At 45.3% G+C, this 15,786-nt stretch overlaps 1 protein-coding gene across 5 annotated transcripts in view; it reads left to right on the top strand.

Moving 5' to 3' along the window:
- tpp2 (tripeptidyl peptidase 2) overlaps nucleotides 1–15,786 on the top strand; it is a 145,853-nt gene that overhangs the window by 103,936 nt on the left and 26,131 nt on the right. The window lies entirely within an intron of this gene.

Here is a 15,786-nt window from a genome sequence, read left to right as displayed (position 1 = left end):
AATTCAATTAGAAATCTGCATTTCCCAAGAAAATTATGCAAACACTTGCAAATCATAGGTCTTTCACAATTGTGAAAGACCTATCAAGAGACTTGGTCTTTTATTCTATATTTATTCTTGTGTGATATTAGTATTGATACTGTTCAGCATGCTTGGGGAATTAAGAGATTACTTGATCATTAACTAAGTTCTATGTTTGTTTTATTTAAAAAAGAAAATGACTTCCTCCACAATTCTTGAAATCACTTTCTTTTTAGTGTTATCTAACCAAATCTGAGTTCAGATATAATTGGCCTAATGTATTGGACTCTACAAAGTATGTTGTCAGCAGATGGCTTTAGATACCAAGGCTCAGCAAGCCATCCTACCATTTCGTATCACTGCAGCATGTTGGATCCATGGAAATGTTCTGATAACAAAGTAAAATTAATTCAGTGGTGAACAAAATCTTTTTAGATTATGATAACTCTATTGCTTTTGAATTTAGCCCCTTTTAAATGTGCTGATATTTTAAAAAATATTATTGACAAGCTAAATTCAGTTCTATTCAAAATTTATTCTTACAGGGTAGAAACTTGAATCACAAAAGTTGCTATTAGTTGATGTTCTTCCTTGAGCAAAATTTTATTTCTTTACATTGCTACTAATTTTTTTCCCCCCAAAATTATTACAACTGGAGACTAAATGACCACTTAAGTTGCATCTATACAGCTGTGGTACTCCAGGTGTATATTATACAAATACAGTCTACTCTTCGTTCAAAGTTTTTTAAGCACAACATTCCACTTGTGTTATTTATGTTGCTTAATTTAAATTATAGGATAATTCATTTTTAGTGTAGAAAATGACTTTGAATTATCAGGAGTAGACTGTATATGAAATTTGGATCCAGGTATCTCGATGCAAAATTCTCTTTTGTACTGCCAAATAAGATGTTGGCATCTTACATCTACATTAGCACTGAAGCACATCGTGTACATTCTTATCGGTTATCTGTTATTAGAGTGTGTCTCAATCTGCAACTTGAAATCTATAACTAGTCCTGTTGATAGAATTTTGGTACCTATTTCTTTAGACTGTTGTACTAGAATTCTTTTCCTCAGCTTCCCAATAGCCTACTAGGCAAAGGCACTATCTAGTGTACCATTAAGTTGCACAGACCAGACATTCCCAGTATCAACTTCTGGTATGTTCTCATCTCTGCCGGGACAATAGCTGGAGTACTATTTGCTGACGCCTGCTAGAAAGTGGGCATGTGTGGGCATCGGGTAAGAATGGGATTGGGATTAGCTTGGCTGGGATTCCCTCCATAGTCAAATAGCCTCATGATTCTCACTGTCTAGCCTCACACATGAAGACCAAAAAATCACCACTTGGGCAAGATACTAAAGTACTGCAAGCACTGGTGGAGAGAAGTCAGTGGAATTCTTTTCATCTTCAGTGATGCACACTTTAGCATTATTCATCTACTTCTTTGAAAGTTTAGCTTGCAGTAAGAATACAACAAAGCATAAAACAAGAGTCATTTGGCTCATCAAAACTCTCCTTCCATAGATCATATAGTGTATCCCATTCATTAAAACTTCCAAGGGAAAGTTCTGCTTAAATATTGCCTATTTCCCAATCAAGCAAAACTCAAGAATACCCATCTCCACTATTCCACCTTGCTTGCTGCATTTCAGATAACCTTCCGCCACTGGCCCTAACACCACACTAGAAACCATTCTTTCTCATGATGTATTGTGCCATCTCACTCTATGCCTTAAACATGTTCCCAATCAGGTATTCATCCAGTTCTATTTTGAAGAAGCAAACATTGTGAACTGCTTCTGTTGGAAGTGGGTTCCACATATCTATTACTCTCGAGTTTCCTTTAATGTCCATTTTCACTTGTTAATTATGAACCTGTGTCCACTACTTCTGTGCTCACAGTCTAAATCAAAAAGCCTGCTTCCATCTATGCCTCTCAGCATTTTAAAGATCTGGATCATGTTTACTGGATCCAGACCTCATTACAGCCTTGGTCCAAACATGGACAAAAGAGCTGAATTCCAGAAGTGAGGTGAGGTGAGAGTAACTGCCCTTGACATCAAGGCAGCATTTGACCAAGTGTGGCACCAAGGAGCCATAGTAAAATTGAAGTCAGTGGGAATCAGAGGGAAAACTCTCCAGTGGCTGGAGTCATAGTAGCACAAAGGAAGATGGTAGTGGTTGTTGGAGGCCAATCATCTCAGCCCCAGGACATTGCTGCAGGAGTTCCTCAGGGCAGTGTCCTAGGCCCAACCATCTTCAGCTGCGTCATCATTGAACTTCCCTCCATCATAAAGTCAGAAATGGGAATGTTCGCTGATGATTACGGTGTTCAGTTGCATTCGCAACCCCTCAGATAATGACGCAGTCCGTGCCCGCGTGCAGCAAGACCTGGACAACATCCAGGCTTGGGCTGATAAGTGGCAAGTAACATTCGTGCCAGGCAATGACCATCTCCAACAAGACAGAATCTAACCACCTCCCCTTGACATTCAACGGCATTACCATCACCGAATCCCCCACCATCAACATCCTGGGGGTCACCATCGACCAGAAACTTAACTGGACCAGCCACATAAATACTGTGGCTACAAGAGCAGGTCAGAGGCTGGGTATTCTGTGGTGAATGACTCACCTCCTGACTCCCCAAAGCCTTTCCACCATCTACAAGGCACAAGTCAGGAGTGTGATGGAATACTCTCCACTTGCCTGGATGAGTGCAGCTCCAACAACACTCAAGAAGCTCGACACCATCCAGGACAAAGCAGCCTGCTTGATTGGCACCCCATCCACTACCCTAAACATTCACTCCCTCCACCACAGGCGCACAGTGGCTGCAGTGTGTACCATCCACAGGATGCACAGCAGCAACTCGCCAAGGCTTCTTCGATAGCACCTCCCAAACCCACGACCTCTACCACCCAGACGGACAAGGGCAGCAGGCACATGGGAACAACACCATCTGCACGTTCCCCTCCAAGTCGCACACCATCCTGACTTGGAAATATATCGCCGTTCCTTCATCGTCACTGGGTCAAAATCCTGGAACTCCCTACCTAACAGCACTGTGGGAGAACCTTCACCACATGGACTGCAACGGTTCAAGAAGGCGGCTCACCACCACCTTCTCGAGAGCAATTAGGGATGGGCAATAAATGCTGACGTTGCCAGCGACGCCCACATCCCATGAATGAATAAAAAAAATAAGGCATTTCTTAGCCCAATTTAAGTGGTACTGTTCCATTAACAAAAAGCACCTTACTCATTGTTAATAGTTGTGGTTTGTTTTTCATCATGTGGACTGCTTTCCATCAAAAAGTATGTGTACACCTTGAGGCAAATCCAGCTAGGGAGGACAGGTGTTGTGTAAAAATGAGAACAAATTCAAGATTGCTTAGATAAAAACAGAAAATGCTGGAAATACTCAGCAAATCAGGCAGCATCTGTGGTGAAAGAAACAGACTTAACGTTTCAGGTCAACGACCCTTCACGATTGCACAGTCCTGGAATTAAAGAAGTTAAGTTAGCCTGTCTTCTCTACTCTTTGCCTTGCTCCTTCCTAAATTTAATTCCAACAAACTTTGGGCATTTAATTGTTCGTGATTGGTAGTTGCCCAAGATTCTCACTTCTAATTGCTATTCAGTGATCCATGCTGGAAGTGCATGTGTGTGGATATTGGTTGAGGACAGGATGGTACTTGAGTGTGATGCCCCTGTTGTCAAACTGCTTGCTGACGCTCAAGGTTAAGGCACACTCATGAGTCATGGCTACTCGTGCAAGGCAGCTGTGGAACGCTACCAAACAAAAAGTTAATTCCTTCAGAGAAGAGAAGGTTGGCAAAGGAACAAAAATACTAGTTACAGAGGAGGATCTGAAATCTCAATGAGCTGAAAGATAAAGGAGGCAGACTGAACATTCATACAGTGACCTCTGAGATAATGCACATCATTTGGGGGCTTTTCAGGAAAGCCTACTTTTTAATTAAAGTAAGCAGTCAGGTTATTTTTACGAGTACAGTATGTACCAAACTTCCTTTTTATCTGTTCTTTATTGGATTGTTCAGGGAGCATTGTTAACACTGTTTGGAAAGTTTCTTTTTCTTTTTCTGTAACTGTTCTTCCCGATCATTCTCATTTCTTTGGTGCTCAAAAATAAAAAGGGGCTTTCATGAAACAAATTAAAATGTAAAATAAATTGGTAGATAAAAGTATGCCATTGGCTAGCTTGCAAGGATTATTTAGGATTAAAATCTTGTATTTTTGGATTTCAATTTCAAATGTGACACTCCACAGGCTCCCTATAAATTAAAATGATGAATGATACAAAAGGTATTTGGTGGAATAGGGGACCTTGAGCAATATTTTCTTGTATTGTTGAACTATCAAAAACTGTCAGAATGATTTTTAAAAAATGGTACATTTATTGACGAAAGGGAGGTTTGAAATCCAGGGCCAGCAGCATGCGACTTTGGTTTCCTCACAGCTGTTGAGGGAGTTCTTGCATTCAGTTAACTGGCTGATGGTTTTTAAAGATGTATATTATATTTCATGAAGTGAAATTCAGTTTTACCTCTCCATACCACCCATAACTTCATGACTGTTGTGTTGTCTGACTACTCATCTGAAATCAATCGTGTATGAGCTAGAACTTCCTCTAACTTAACATTATCAAGATCTTGTTTAGTTCTTACCAGAAACTTCTCACCCTAGTCCTAATTCCAACCCACTTACCAACCGCCTGCACAGGCTGAACCTGATGTTGCACAATATCATTGCTCTGTTTGACCCTGAGCTGAGCTTCAAATCCCTATTTCCACTCTAATATTGCCCACCACCATTCATACCTCTTCCCCACCACTGCTGAAACTCTCATCCCGCCTTCTTTTCTTCTAGGCTCAACTATTCCAATGCTCTCCTCCCCTGCCACTGAAGCTCTAGGGACGCAAACTCCAACATACTCAAAACTCCACCATCCACAGTCTATCCTATACTAAGTCCTTCTCAGCTAAGTAGACCTCCACTGACTCCCCATCCTCCCAACGACTTGACTTCACAATGTTCATTTTCATTTTCATTTATCCCAATTCTCATCTTCACCCCAAGTCTCATCCATCAGATTTTCTAACTCTGGCCTTCTGTGCATTCATCCCTCCATTCCACCACCAGTGGCATAACTTTTCAGAAATTAGAACCCTGCCCTCTGGAATTCTTTTCCTAATCCCTTCTGCCTTGCTATTTCCCTTCACCTTCAAAAAATTCTTCAAAGTGTAATCTTCGATCACTTCCCCTAAGTCTTCTAACTCCTGCTCATAGTCTTTTTGTTACCCCCCCCCCCTCCTTTGTGGAGAATTTTGAGATGATTTACTGTGTTAAAGGTGCTGTACCAGTGCATGTTGGCTATTTTATTTTGGTTTTCCTTGTAACTGATTAATTTGAAATTATACCAGCTGTCTGGTTCCCTACTTAGCATGCAGATAGCTTCTATTTTTGAGGAAGATAGAAGAGTGCCATCAGGTGATTTTTGAGCAGGTCAACTTTAATCCACTCTTTGTAGGTTACTGAGGAAGTATTGTTTATAAAGCTTTAATTTTCAATAGTTTCTGATATAAACTGAAACTTATCTTTGTAATCAATGTTAATATTCTTACGTTACAGAAACTCCTCTTCATACTCTTTATCTAAACTTTTTTAGATGTGAAAGAATGGATGTAATGTGTGGTACTTTTGTATATATCAGATTAGTATGTGTAGTATGTGCTGTCATCTGTATATATCAGGTTAGTATGTGTAGTATGTGCTGTCATCTGTATATATCAGGTTAGTATGTGTAGTATGTGCTGTCATCTGTATATATCAGGTTAGTATGTGCTGTCATGAAACTAGCAATCTAGACATTTTCTCTACTAAAGCTATTACTATTCACTAGTCAAACAGCAGAGTGTTATATAGACGTGTTCTTTAAATCATATAGTACTACTATTTACCAGTGTAAATCATGTTGTGCAGTCCTATTGTGTAATATTTTTATATACGTTTTATTTTATGTTGGAGGGGTGGGGGTTCCAGTTTAGGTTCTCTCTCAACATTTTTGTCTTGTGTTCATAACAAGGAGGTGGCTTATATAAACAGACTGAGTCTCCTATGATCTGAAACCTGTGCTGCTATTGTGGCATGCCTGAGTTAGCATGCCCAGGATTAACAATTACCCCTTAGTTGTTATATGACCTACTTGAGAGCCTGTGGGATGCCACCTATGATTCCCTGACTATTTCAAAAGGTAGAAAATACAACTCCATCAAACCAAAGCTTACAGGCTAAAACTAATAGATTTCTTTACAGTTTGAATAATGCATAGAAATAATAAACACCCTTTTTAGTGCATATTTCTTGCAAAGTTTGATGAATGGCAGCATTTTTGGATGCAACTATCTCTCTTAGGCCTTGATGATACAATCTATGTGAAATTATGTGAATTTCTGGTACACCCATGGAGTTTGGATCTCCAGCCAGAACTAATGCTGAGTAATGTGAGGTATGATTTATGCCAGTAGGAATTCTTTCAGTTAAATATTTCTTTAAAGTCAACCAACCAACCTTGGAGTACAACAGATAGCTGGCTATTACCATCTCCCTCTAAATATTTCCTTTAATAGATGAGTAATCAGAGGTTAAATTTGTTTGTGCACAGTCTGTCTGTCTATCCTCATATGTTAATATGTCAAATAGTCTGTGGTAACCACAACATATCTTTTTTTTACTTAAGTTCTGAACAAAGGCATAGAGTCAAAGAAGGAAAACCCATTCTGGACAGACATATCTCATCAACTTTGCTGATAGATCTGGCCACTTATGTTGGTGGCCACTGCCATAGAAGCAATGGGATTCTATTAGACTGGCAGGCTGAAGACCTTTTAAAATCAGATTTACCATCTCTATGTAAAATCATACAACATAAAATACAAAAATCTCCCTACTTTATCACATGAGTTAACTTGAACCCTAATTTCAAAAATGTTGGGATCTTCTACCACCCATCACATACTGAATATTAGGTGCCTTCTTTGAGATTATGGTGTCTGATTTTTCTATTTCAGGAGAATTGTCCTTTACTTTTGAAATCCTACATTTTGATGTGAAGGCTATGCTTTGTGTGACATGTTGGCAAAGATTAAACCGACCAACTGATTTCAAAATAAGGTTGCATCAAAGATTGTTGATCAACAAATGAACTCATCCCTTATATGTTTCTAAATATGATTGTAGCATTTCACGTGAGATGTTTCTTCTTCTAGTGTCCAGGAACTTTACAGTTTATGACTATTAAGAACTAGTTAATACAAATTATTTGGCATGTCCCATTTTAAAGCAGAGTAAATTTTGTTTAATTTTTTTAATTGGGTGGACTACTGTCCCATTTTCTTGTAAGATCATGTACATTCATAGAATCGGAGGGCTAGAAATTGGGCCATGTAGCGGCCATTGTTTCACCGCTACGTGACCTCGAAGTGCCAAGATGGCGTCTTGGCTGCACACGCACATTTCCAGCGTGATGTGCGCCCGACGCCATCTTGGTATAGGTATTAGCGCATGCGCAGAGGCCGAACGCTGGTAGCATGTCAAGTAAAGAGATGTGTACAATCAGTGTGCAACGCTGATTTAAAGTGATAAGTTCCAAAATGGTGTCTAATGCTCAACTCAATGCACAGTCTTAACCACGCACACCTGAACATGTCTTAAATGGCCTGAAAGGCTCCCCACCAGAGCTATTTAAAGGGACCATGCAGGTGTTGCAGGTTAGTTGCTGGATTATTGCTTCTGGCTGCTGGTGGAATAGGAAGTGTTTTTTGAAGCACTCTATACTCAGAGTTACTAGAGTACATTTGAGAGTGGTTTGGCAGGTACTGCCTTACGGTTCGGAAAGGTACAACTGTGGTTGAACAAGATTCCTGGCAACCGTGGGTGATCTGCTAGGGCTTCCGCTGGGCATTGAGCATGACTGAGAGCATGCAGAGAGGTCAAGCTGCGAGGAGAGGGAGGAGGAGGCGCAGCGCACTGAGCAGGAGGCCATATCCAATGAGGGCCTTCTGGGACCAATTCTCTTAACTCAACATGAGCGAGAAGCATTGCATCTGACAGCTGAGGTTCACCAAAGAGGCCGTGACTCAGATCTGTCAACTGCTGCGGCCAGAACTACAGCCTCAGAGCAGGGCAAGGACAGCATTGCCTGTGGCTGTGAAGGTCACCGTGGCGCTGAACTTCTACAGCTCAGGATCATTTCAGGCCTCTGCTGGCGACATGTGCAACATCTCGCAGTATGCAGTGTACTGCTGCATAAGGGAGGTCACAGATGCACTGTACGAGATGAGGAACAGGTTCATCACGTTCCTTCTTGATCGAGACGAGCAGAACGAGCGAGCACGGCGGCTCGCTCACATTGCTGGCTTCCCCGTGGTGCAGGGTGCCATTGACTGCACACACATTGCCTTGAGTGCCCCGCATATCAACTCGGCCGTCTTCGTGAAACGTAAGGGCTTCCACTCCCTGAATGTGCAGCTGGTGTGTGACCACACACATCGAGTTATGGAGGTCGATGCCCGCTACCCTGGGAGCAGTCACGATGCCTTTGTTATGCGGCAGTCCAACGTGCTAACTATCTTTCACCCAGCTTGGCAGGTCAAAGGCTGGCTACTGGGTGGCAAGGGCTATCCCCTCACATGGTGGTTCATGACTTCGATCAGGAACCCACGCACACGTGCAGAGCAGGCCTACAATGAGAGCCATGCTGCCATATGCAACATCGTGGAGCACACCATTGGCCTCCTGAAACAATGCTTCTGTTGCCTGGACTGTTCTGGAGGAGCCCTGCAGTACTCTGCTGAGTGGGTGGGAAGATTTGTGGTGGTATGCTGCGTGCTGCACAACCTCGCCATCATGAGGGACCAGCCCTTGCCACCGATGAACGGAGAAGACCCTGAACTGGAGGTGGAGGTGGAGGAGGAAGACGCTGATGAGGAGGAGGGGGGAAGGAGCCGGAGGAGCAAGTGGATGAAGACGCAGGGGTGCAACAGGGAACACACGCCTTGTCTGCAAGGGCTCTGCGTGCTTGCCTGATCCGTGTCCACTATCAATAATGTGAACTACATCCCCCAACTCACCAACAGTCCTACACACCCCACCTGTCCGCTCCCACATGACCATCAAATGGCCCTCCATCTGATTATACATTGCTTTCCCCCTCAGTTCATTGCACAAGTAAAAACCATCACCAAATGCCAATTCAAAGTCACATTTATCAATAACAAATTAAATTATGCAAACAGAATTAATAAAGAGGTGGTACTAGAAAGGCTAGCTGTACTTAAAGCAGATAAGTCACCCAGTCTGGATGGGATGCACCCTAGGTTGCTGAGGGAAGTAAGGGCATAGATTAAAGATGATTGGCAAAAGAACCAAAGGTGATATGAGGAAAAACTTTTTTCCACAGCGAGTGGTTAGGATCTGGAATGCACTGCCCGAGGGAATGGTGGAGGCAGATTCAATCATGGCCTTCAAAAGGGAACTGGATAAGTACTTGAAAGGAAAAAAATGTACAGGGCTACGGGGATAGGGCGGGGCAGTAGGACTAGCTGGATTGCTCATGCATAGAGCCGGCATGAGATCGATGGGCCGAATGGCCTCCTTCCATGCTGTAACCGTCTATGATTTTATAAGGGTGGAAATTGCGGAGGTACTGGCCATAATATTCCAATCATCCTTAGATACAGGGATGGTACCAGAGGACTGGAGAATTGCAAATGTTACACCCTTGTTCAAAAAAGGGTGTAGGGATAAATCCAGCAACTACAGGCCAGTCAGTTTAACCTCGGTGGTGGGGAAACTTAGAAACGATAATCCAGGACAAAATTAACAGTCACTTGGACAAGTGTGGATTAATTAAGGAAAGCCAGCATGGATTTGTTAAAGGCAAATCATGTTTAACCAACTTGATTGAGTTTTTTGATGAGTTAACGAGAGAGGGTAGATGAGGGCAATGCAGTTGATGTGTTGTATATGGACTTCCAAAAGGCGTTTGATAACGTGCTGTATAATAGGCTTGTCATCAAAGTTGAGGCCCATGGAATAAAGGGGGCAGTGGCAGCATGGATACAAAACTGGCTAAGTAGTAGGATACAGAGAGTAGTGGTGAACGGTTGTTTTTCGGACTGGAGCGAGATATAAACGTGGTGTTCCCCAGGGGTCGGTACTAGGACCATTGCGTTTTTTAAATATATATTAACGACTTGGACTTGGGTGTACAATTTCCAAATTTGCAGATGACACAAAACTTGGAAGAGTAGCGAACAGTGAGGAGGATAGTGGTAAACTTCAAGAGGACATAGAAAGACTGGTGGAATGGGCGGACACATGGCAGAAAAGTGTGAAGTGATACATTTCGGTAGGAAGAACAAGGAGAGTCAAGTCGAACTAAAGGGTACAATTCAAAAAGGGGTGCAGGAACAGAGTTCTGGGGTTATATGTGCACAAATCGTTGAAGGTGGCTGGGCTTTATAAATAGAGGCAGAGAGTACAAAAGAAAGGAAATTATGATGAACCTTTATAAGACACTGGTTTGGCCACAACTGGAGTATTGTGTTCAGTTCTGGGCACCGCACTTTAGGAAGGATTAGAAGGTCTTAGAGAGGGTGCAGATGAGATTTGCTAGAATGATTCCAGGGATGAGGGACTGTAGTTACGCGGATAGACTGCAAAAGTTGGGGTTGTTCTCCTTAGAACAGAGAAGGTTGAGAGGAGATTTGATAGAGGTATTCAAAATCATGAAGGGTCTAGACAGGGTAGCTAGAGAAAAACTGTTCCCATTGGCAGAGGGGTCAAGAACCAGAGGACATAGATTTAAGGTGATTGGCAAAAGAACCAAAGGTGACATGAGAAAAAACTTTTTTTACACAGCAAGTGGTTATGATTAGGAATGTACTGCCTGAGGGGATGGTGGAGGCAGATTCAATCATGGCTTTCAAAAGGGAATTGGATAAGTACTTGAAGGGAAAAAATTTGCAAGGCTATAGGGATAGGGCGGGGGAATGGGACTAGCTGGCTTGTTCTTGCAGAGAGCCAGCATGGACTCAACGGGCCGAATGGCCTACTTCCGTGCTGTAAGCATTCTGTGATTCTAGAACAGAACTATTCTCCCTTGTGCATTCCCTTAGTTGTAAACAATTTTACAACACCAAGTTATAGTCCAGCAATTTTATTTTAAATTCACAAGCTTTCGGAGGCTTCCTCCTTCCTCAGGTGAACGAAATGAAATCCTCGAAATGAAATCGCATTTATAATTCACAGAACAATGCTTGGTGATTACAGACAGTTTTTTCAACTGCCCGTTGCCAAGGCAATCAGTGTGCAGACAGACAGGTGTTACCTGCAAGGTCTCAGAATATACAAATCACCAAAAAAAAACAACAAACAAAAAAAAAAGAGATAGAGAGGTAGAAACATAGAAAAGACAGCAACTGACCCGTTATATTAAAAACATCATTCCCTTAGTGCCTGTTGTTCGTGTGCCTTTACCTATCCTAGCGCTCCTGTGAAGTGCATCGCCAGTGGCTGGAGCATGGGTGGTAGAAGGCTGCTGGCCTTTAATTGAGGAACGTGCAGATGGCCTTGGAGGACCCCCTCGAGCAGCTCTGGGCCGGGAGGGCCCAGCATCAGACTGCTCCATCTGAGCATAGGCTGGCTGATAGGCAACAACAAGGGCACTGGCGGATTGGCAGAGGTGGGAGCTGGAATGCTGACGTCCTGAGAGAAGACAACAGGTTCGCCTGCCATGGCGCCACTGCCACTCTCCCCGGGCGGCACCTCAGCAATCTTAGTGATCAGCTGGAGATCGGATTGCTGGAGTGCTGTGACATCCTGGGAGCCCTGTTCCACAGTGGTACCCAGAGCCACAATAGCAGCAGTCTGAGCTGCCATTGCAGCAGTCTGAGCTTCAACTGTAGCTTGCAGACCTTTGGTCACATCGGTTTGTGCTGCAGTGAAAGCCGCGACATCGGCCATCAGACACTGCGTCATGGTGGGCTCCACAGGTATGCTGATGGAGGTGACCACCTGTTCTATGTTGGAAAGGATGGGCTCCAAGCTCTGCACAAAGTCCTGTGCCAAGTTGGAGCTTGACTCCTCCACGACCCTTCTCATTGTGCGCAGGCTTTCTGGCAGGCTTTCCAGTGCACCAAGCATTTGTTGGTGTACGTCCATCAGCCGTCTTCTGTAGTCTGGCCCATCGAAGTCCTCATCTGACTCCTTTGCAGCAGAACTAGTGAGCGACCTCGCCGTCCGGCGAGCTGGCACCTGTGGTAACCATTCTCCCCCGTCCTGGCTCCTGCGCATTTGTGCCTGGTGTCTCACCACTTGCAGATCCCTCCTCTAACCTCGCCTCTAAAGGACGCGCAGTGTCAGTCTCTGAGCTGGTGGATGCGAGTGTCAGATTGAGTGACGGTGTGGCTTCAGTGTCCTCCCCCTCCCCCTCCTCCTCCTCCTCCTCGGACAGTGCTGCCACGTGTTGTTGGGTATCTGCAATGACAAAGGGAAATAGGTTGAGTTGTGGAGTGGGAGCAATTAAGACATGTGTGCCGACTGCATCTGCAGTATGTGAGTCAGAAAAGATTATGGGAGGAGGGAGATGTGGGAAACGAGAAGGAGCATTAGAAATGCAGAGACCCCCTTCATCGGGACCTCCAGCGTGGCATGTGGTCATAGGTGCAGCAACGGCCCGCCCAATGATCCGAAGCACAGTCTCCTCCAAGGGGGTGAGGATGTCTAGGCGTGCCTGTTCTCCCTCAGGTTTCTCCTGCTGCCGGCTGTTATGCGCCACCTTCTTCTGCAAGACAGAGGGCAGTGTGCCAGTAAGTATCTTGCAAGGTGTCTGGGTGATGTGCCTGTCATGGTTGAATAGCTGCCAGTGTGTGTGACCTGTGAGTGGTGGTTGTGTGGCCTGTGAGTGGTGGTTGTGTGGCCTACAAGTGTGGTACTATGTGAGAATGAGATGCAGCATGCCAAGTGCAGCATTGCATATGGATGGGCAGTGTTTGGTGGGTGGGTGACGGGGGGTTGTGATGTGTGGAGCAGTGGTGCAGTTGGTTGGATGTGCCACTTGACACTTGCATTCACTCACCTTGACCACTCGTGTCAAATCGTTGAGCTTCTTTGTCACTGCACCCATGTGCATGATGCCATGCTCCTGGCCTTCACTTCCTGGGCCACAGCCACCCAATGCTTGGGGACCTGGAGTCTGGAGGGTCTCCTGCCACCCTGTGGATAAAGGTTGGCCCTCCTTTCGTCCACCCCCTCCACCAGGGCCTCCAGTGCATCATCAGAGAAGCGTGGGGCCCGTTCACGCACCGGTCCTGCCATCCTTCTGGCCATCTTTCCTTCCTCCCAGTGGACTGTGCATGTGCCATTGAAAATGTGCACCTGCACCTTTAAGAGATGCAGGCTGCCGATGACGTGTGCTGGCCACGCCCCATTTCAGGCTTCCTGATTCTCCGAGCAGCCTCTTAGCAGCGCAGGTGGCGCTGGCTGCACGGAGCTATCATGCTAATCAGCAGGCAACACGAAGGTCATGTACTGCCTGCGCAGGGGCCACCGGGCGAGGGTTATTAGCTACCGACACCCGATAATTGGCCTTATCCCATTTAACCTCCATAGAATCTTACAGCGCAAAAGGTGGCCATTTGGCCCATCATGCCTTTGCTGCACTTTGAAAGAGCTATCCAATTAGTCCCACACCCCCGCTCTTCCCCCATAGCTCTGAAAATTTTTCCTTATTCTAAATACCTCCACGGGAAGTTGCTTTCGTATGCGATCACCACACGCAGCAGCTTTTGAATCCTATCACATCATTCTGCATTTTTCAGTGACTGCTCAAATTCATGTCATTACTCAGGGTTGTTACAGTGGTCCTTTCCCACTTGGATTTCATTTTACCAATTTTACACTTTTGTGTATAGACAGAAAAGAAAGCAATGATTTATCTGACTAAAATTAGGTGAATTTTGATCATTACTTTTCTTTGCAAGAATACTAAGATTTATTTCAATCTATCAATTACAATCAGTGACCTTTCTTCTGATGCCATTTTTATGGAATGGAAATAAAGGGCTCGATATTGCCAGGGCTGCGGGTTCGCGGCGGGGGGGGCTATTAGGCGCGTGGGTAACGTGCCCGGCGAAATCAGTCTGCCCCGTGCGCGATCGCAGCCTAATTGGATCCACTTACCTGGTCTTCCGGGTTCCCCACTGCTGATCTGCGCGTCGGGCAGACTGCGCATGCGCAGTAAGGTCTGTCAGCTGGAGGAGCTCTATTTAAAGGGGCAGTCCTCCAATGACAGATGCTGCAACAAATAGGAAAAATTACAGCATGGAGCAGCCCAGGGGGAAGGCTGCTCCCAGTTTAATGATGCCTCACTCCAGGTATCATTAGATGGGGTGAGGAGGAGGGGGAGGACAGAGATCTTCCCCCCCGGCGGGCGGGAGGAAGCGGCCCTCTGCCATCAGGAAGGCCTGGCTCGAGGTGGCAGAGGAGGTCACCTGCACCACCAACATATCTCCCACCTGCATACAGTGCAGGAGGCGCTGCAATGTCCTAAGTAGGTCAGCCAAAGTGAGTACACTTACTCATTCCCCTACACTCCGCCTGCCACATTACCGCCCCCACCCCACATCTCCTTCTGCACTGCCAACACTACTCTGTCATATCACCCCTCACACCCACTCAAACCTCATCCTCATCTTACCTGCACTTACTCACCTCGCCAGTACTCATCCCACCATTACCACTCAACCCAATCCTCATACAATCTCATGGCTCTATCTCATACTCACCCTCTCATGCATCTCTTTCACGGTCAGCCTCACTCAACCTGCCACTACCTATGCTGCAGCCACAGGGTATGCATCACATATGTGCAGTAGGAAGCGTAAGGCAAATGTGTTGTGAGCATGAAGGGGATGCACAAGGGTGTTTGAGGGTTTGTAATGGTTTTTACTGCTATTTATTTTCTGACCAACTCACATCACATATTATATTGGCACCACTACTGCCACGTCTTTGCAAATCTTGTCTGGTTTGTGCAATAATGCCCTTTCCTGAGGATCATAATGAAGACCCACACCTGATGCCACCCATTGTGTCACTGCAAAGTGGGTGTAGGTGTATTTGCAGGGCTCTTTTGTGCAGACGACTGAGAGACGTCCCCGGTGGCACCCTGGAAGGATGCGGAGGAGAAGTTGTTGAGGGCAGTGGTGACGTTGACAGCGACAGGTAAGAAGATGGTGCTCGGGCCAGCCGGGAGCAGCTCGGCATGAAGGAGGCTGCAGATGTCCACGACTACATGTCGAGTGACTCTGAGCCTCCGTGTGCACTGCTGCTGAGAGAGGTCCAGGAAGCTGAGCCTCGGTCTGTGGACCCTGTGACGAGAGTAGTGCCCCCTGCGATGCATCTCTCTCTGCGGTTGCCCTCCCTCCTGCTGTGCAGGTGGATGTGTCACAGCACTGTGTTGTGGAGCTCCACATGTCAGAGGTAGACGGCTTGGCCGGTGAGGCTGGTGATGCTGTTCGCCCTCCGAGGAGGTCAGGACTGCAGCTACGGCCCCCATCCGGAAGATGTACATCTGAGGGGGTCCGCAAGGTAGGTACATGTCTCTGGACCCCGGGTTAAGTGTGCAAGTTGGTGCATTTGATTATCAGGAGGAGGGTGGTGGAGGCC

This window comes from Heptranchias perlo, chromosome 6, assembly GCF_035084215.1.
Source record: "Heptranchias perlo isolate sHepPer1 chromosome 6, sHepPer1.hap1, whole genome shotgun sequence".
NCBI lineage: Eukaryota > Metazoa > Chordata > Chondrichthyes > Hexanchiformes > Hexanchidae > Heptranchias > Heptranchias perlo.
This window is presented reverse-complemented; position numbering and strand designations above follow the sequence as displayed.